Here is a 6,000-nt window from a genome sequence, read left to right as displayed (position 1 = left end):
TTTATTCAACCTATACCTGTTTTTAAAGCTTTATAAATTTACACTACCATAATCAAATTAACTTTAAGTACAAACATTATCAATTCAGGTATCCCTTCCAAATATGTTCTAGTTCCTTAATTTTATCATAATTCTTATTTATTTCTTCTTCCACTAATATCCCTTAGTTAAAATAAAATATTAATCTATCCTATATGTATCTAATCCATCAATTAATCAATTTCTTTAAGCTGACAGAAGAAAATCAGACCTTAAATCATTTCAATCCATTAGCCAGAATTCAAATTCTATCCAATTAATTGTCATAACTAATAACATCCATGTTATCAAACAAACAAATCATCTTATTAGATTAACTCAACATTGCATAGTAATTTTCTTACAAATATCCCTATCGTCCTAAAAAACCCCATGTTCTTAATCAATTTAATATATATTCCATTAATCACCATATCTAATCCATCAATCAATCTCTTTAAGCTGACAAGATAATATCAAACCTTAAACATTGGGCATCAAACAAAGAAATCATCTTATTAGAAATAGTAATTTTCATATAGATAAACCTTATATATCTTTCATTGGTCGCCCATTTCTCTTACATCTAGCTCATAATCTTAGTCCTTAAATCAATCCATAATTCTAGGTTGCCTTTAATCCATTACATAAATTTTTAAATTTCATTTCTTTTCAGTCTTATTCTGGGCTTCTTCTTATGCCAACCCTGATTCTTACCCTGAACCCCAACACCCATATTGACCCTATTCCTTCCCTAACCTTATAAAACTCAATAAAAATACTGTATAAGAAAAAAAAGAGATGAATAGGCTGGGTTTATTTTTCTCGAGTTAATGTTTTTTTTTCCTTCCCCCATCACAACGCGAGGGGTGCTGGCGCTCCTGCCTGTACAGATTGGCGAAGCAACAGCATCTGCAATTAAACTTACAATGAATCTGACAAGGGGCACTGGTTTCCTCTCTGCCCCCCTCCCCTCCAAAGAAACCCAGGTAGTCCTCGACTTTACGACCGCAGTGCAGCCGGACGTTTCTGCGGCAAAGCGAAACGTGGGCGAGGTAAGCTTTGCCCCGTTTGACGACATTTCTAGCCATGGTCGTAAAGCGAATCTGGCTTTCCCCGTTGACTTTGTCAGAAGGCCGCCGAAGGGGATCGCGTGAACCCCCCCCCGGGGACACCGCAATCGTCGTAAATACGACTCAGTCGTCAAACATCTGAGTTTTGACCCCGTGACTGTGGTGCAATGGTGGTGGAGTGTGAAAAAGGGTCCTAAGTCCCTTTTTTTCAGCGGCGTTGTAACTCTGAGCGGTTGCTAAATGAACTGAGCTTCCGAGGACGACCTGTACTTAACACCCACTTCCAGTTTTTATCCCCCTTCGAAGTATCTCAACCATCCCGCAAAAGAGCTGGCCTGACATATTTACAATCTTATGGAATAACAGAGTTAGAAGGGACCTTTAGAGGTCTTCTAGTCCAGAGGTCCCCAACCTTTTTGGACACCAGGGACCGGTAATACGGAGAGAGGTTTTTCCGCGGACCGGAGGGGGCGTGGTTTTGTGTGCTGCCTGCATCCCGCGGATGGGGCTTTAATTTGTGTTTGTTTATTTATCCCATTATTCCAGGGGTCATCAACCTTGGCCCTTTTATGACTTGTGGACTTCAACTCCCAGAATTCCTCAGCCAGCATGAGGGAACTATGGCCCCTTCATGACTTCAACTCCCAGAATTCCTCAGTCAGCATGAGGGAACTATGGCCCCTTCATGACTTCAACTCCCAGAATTCCTCAGCCAGCATGAGGGAACTATGGCCCCTTCATGACTTCAACTCCCAGAATTCCTCAGCCAGCATGAGGGAACTATGGCCCCTTCATGACTTCAACTCCCAGAATTCCTCAGCCAGCATGAGGGAACTATAGCCCCTTCATGACTTCAACTCCCAGAATTCCTCAGCCAGCATGAGGGAACTATGGCCCCTTCATGACTCGTGGACTTCAACTCCCAGAATTCCTCAGTCAGCATGAGGGAACTATGGCCCCTTCATGACTTTAAGTCTCAGAATTCCTCAACCAGCATGAGGGAACTATGGCCCCTTCATGACTCGTGGACTTCAACTCCCAGAATTCCTCAGTCAGCATGAGGGAACTATGGCCCCTTCATGACTTTAAGTCTCAGAATTCCTCAACCAGCATGAGGGAACTATGGCCCCTTCATGACTCGTGGACTTCAACTCCCAGAATTCCTCAGCCAGAATTCCTGGCTGGCTGAGGAATTCTGGGAGTTGAAGTCCACAGGTCTTAAAGTCGCCAGGTTTGAAGACCCCTGGGTTAGACCAAAGGTCCTATATTCAATATTCAGTTCAAGGCACATAGCCAGATAGCAATAGGAAGCTCACAAGCAGTGTGTGAACACACAAATAACACTCTTCAACCCCTGTTCACAACCATTTAGGAGCATTTAGCCATCAAACCTAACAGTCACCATAGGTTGGGAACCAGGCATTCAAGCATCCCCACTTAATTTAGCATTTAAACAATCATGTACGTATCTCTGCATCTCTGCCTCTGGCATTTTGCACTATTCTTCCCTACTAGTGCATTTTTTCACCTTCACACAATCTGAAACTCTTAATTCCTCCCCTGGGTTCAATTTAGAAGCCACTCACTCAACATTCACATAAACTCCAGCCGTCACAGTTACAAAAACGTCCAACGTATTAAATCGGAGAGCTGAATTCTGCCACAGAATAAAAATAAAACCTAGTTTATTCTTAGGCACTAAGATAAATAAATAGATAAATAAGCTAAATAGAACAGAAATAAAATGTGGTTTGTTCTTAAGATGCTAAAGCGGCCGGAATAGCCAACACCCCAGAAGATGGGGCTGGAGATCCAAAGGGATCTCAACAGACTTGAGCACTGGGCTCTATCTAACAAAATAAAATCCAACGTAGAGAAAAAGTATAATAATAATAATAATAATAATAATAATAATAATAATAATAATAATAATAATAATAATAATAATAATAATAATAATAATAATAATGATAAAGTTGGAAGGGACCTTGGAGGTCATCTAGTCCAACCCCCTGCTCAGGCAGGAAACCCTATACCATGTCAGACAAATGGCTGTCCAGTCTCTTCTTAAAAACTTCCAGTGTTGGTGCATTCACCGCTTCTGGAGGCAGGTTGTTCCACTGGTTAATTGTTCTAACTGTCAGGAAATTTCTCCTTAGTTCTAGGTTGCTTCTCTCCTTGATTAGTTTCCACCCGTTGCTTCTTATCCTGCCTTCAGGCGCTTTGGAAAATAGCTTGACTCCCTCTTCTTTGGGGCAGCCCCTGAGATACTGGAAGACTGCTATCATGTCCCCCCTCGTCCTTCTCTTTGTTAAACTAGACATACCCAATTCCTGCAACCGTTCCTTATATGTTTTAGCCTCCAGTCCCCTAATCATCAAGTAAGGGTTTTTACACTTAGAAAAACCTGGCTCAACAATAGTAACTGTGAGAGGGATCTTGGGAGTCCTGCGGGACAATCAGTTAAATATGAGCCAGAAACCAGGAGACTGGGAATTCTAGCACCAACCTTAGAGAAGAACCAACCTTGGGCCAGTCACTCTTTCTTAGCCATAGGCAAAAAAAATATGCTAAACAATTTCACAATCCCCCGCAAGTCTTGTTGTGCGGTCTAATTGGGGGGGGGGGTGTTCAAAAAAAAATGGGGGGAACGTATGCTAAGAGTATGGATTCCCAGCAGGCTCACCCCAAGCTGTGAAGGACACCCCAACTGTTCAGCTAAGATAAGGATGCATCTATATCGGGCGGCGGTGATTTAGGAAGATGCTGGAGGCGGATCATAACTTCAGCAAATCGTCAATGAATATTGGCGGGGAAAGACAACGGTAAACCATTCTTGTATTTTTAATCAAGAAAACCACATGGATAGAAAACATCGCAACGATCGATGATATCGCCTCGTATGCTGGATGCCTCAGAGCGGATGGCGCCCATCAGGCCACCGAGGAAGAACTGAGGATCTTCCAGAGTATTAATGCGGTTTACGATGTTGGCTGTGGTTTATTCTCCAAGATAATTCCTGAACATTTCATTACCAAACTAGGTAACATCATCAGCAGTTCCGGTCCTACTCATAAGCATCTCGGGGGCCCCTGTGGTCGCTTGTTTAGAGCCGTATTTGAATCCCGAGAAGCTGATTGGTTCTCTTGTTGATTGGCACTGGTTTCCTACACGTTGATAGGTTGGATCTAAATTAGTATGTCTGTTATGGGTCTGGCAGACGAGACCACACTGGCACCCAAGACATCGATAAGCTAAAGAGAAACAGGAGAAGGACATCCTGCTGATGATGTTACCTAGTCTGGTAACGAAACGTTCAGGAATCCTAAGTCAAACAAGGTTGGAGAACAAGCCACAGTCAAACTCTAAAAGCCAAGCTACAAATATTGCCTATTCTTTCAACGTTTATGATGTGTCTAGATCAGGGGGTCCCGACAATATCCCAGGGGGTGCGAAAACTTGGGTTCAGACGTTTCAAAATTATAGTGTATACGCACAACTACGTATTACTTTTGTAAGGGGGGCGAGAACGTTATCAGAAGCGTTCTAGGGGCGCGGGGTGTAGAAAAGGTTGGGAACCCATTGGTCTAGATTGAAGGACATGGGACATCAAGACCCAAGTCACATGGGGTCCCATCGGCCCAAGTATTCCGGCTGGCGGGGTCCAGGAAGAGGGCCTTCTCTGCTGTGGGTCCCTGCCCTCTGGAACATCTTCCCCCCCTGATGTGAGGTTGACCCCCAACCCACCTATCCTTTCCTGAGGGCCTAAAGTCAGAAGCTAATATTACAGTCCAAGATTTGTCAAAGACGGGGGTCCGAAGAAGGAGAAGGCAGAAGGAGAAGCAGGATACCAAGATCGGAGTTAATTTTTATTTTTTTTTACATTGTTTGAATCATTCCAAAGCGGTAACGCCTGCCTGGAAGAAACCAGATTAAAATTTCGCAGGCGTCTCGCCTTTCTTTCAATGGAAGGATTTTACAACTGGATCCGTGAGTCACCCCGGTGTAAAAATAACTAGGACAGAAAATTCAAATTAAAAAAAAAAAAAGTAACCTACTTCAAGGGAGATACAGAAGTTGTGATGATGAACGTTCCCTAACAGATAAGGATTTGCAACTAATCACCTAACGAGGGATGTTGATTTGCATCAGTGCCAGAATAGCCCGTGGGGTCATCAGCATCCATCGATGTAAATGTGGGACGAAACTTAATGAAGGACCGTCCGCTCATAATGGGGGCCAGCTATGGCTTGGGGTAGTCCTCAGCTTACAACAGTTCGAAGATACGGCACTGAAAAAAGGGACTTAACGACTGTTTCTCACACTTACGACCTTTGTAGCATCCCCACTGATCATGGGATGAAAACTCAGAGGCTTGGCAACTGGCTTGTACTTATGACGGTTGCTGCATCCCAAGGTCACGTGATCACTTTTTTTTTTTTGCCATCTGCTGATAAGCAAAGTCAAGGGGACAGCCAGATTCATTCACAACCATGTTGCTAACTTAACAGCCTCAGCGATTCACTTAACAACCGCTGCAAGAAAAGTCGTAAAATGGGGCAAAACTCACTTCACAAATGTCTCGCTTAACGACGGAAATCAGGAGCTGGATTGTGGTCGTAAGCCGAGGACTACCTGGATACATCTCTTCTAGTGCTCTGCTCTTTTCTATCAATGATCTACATACACACCAGAAAAATTGTGGTTTACCTAAATCAGATATATTTATAAACAGTGCCTTACTTTCCTGTTAAAACTTGGGAATCTTTTATTTCAGAGGTCCCCAATCTTTTGGGCACCAGGGACCGGTTCCGTAGAGAGAGGTTTTTCCACGGACCGGAGAGTACGTGGTTTTGTGTGCTGCCTGCATCCTGTGGATGGGGTTTTGCTTGTTTGTGCGGACCGGTTG

This window comes from Protobothrops mucrosquamatus, unplaced genomic scaffold (genome assembly GCF_001527695.2).
Source record: "Protobothrops mucrosquamatus isolate PMUCROS unplaced genomic scaffold, P.Mucros_1.0 scaffold_70, whole genome shotgun sequence".
Taxonomy (NCBI): Eukaryota; Metazoa; Chordata; class Lepidosauria; order Squamata; family Viperidae; genus Protobothrops; species Protobothrops mucrosquamatus.
This window is presented reverse-complemented; position numbering follows the sequence as displayed.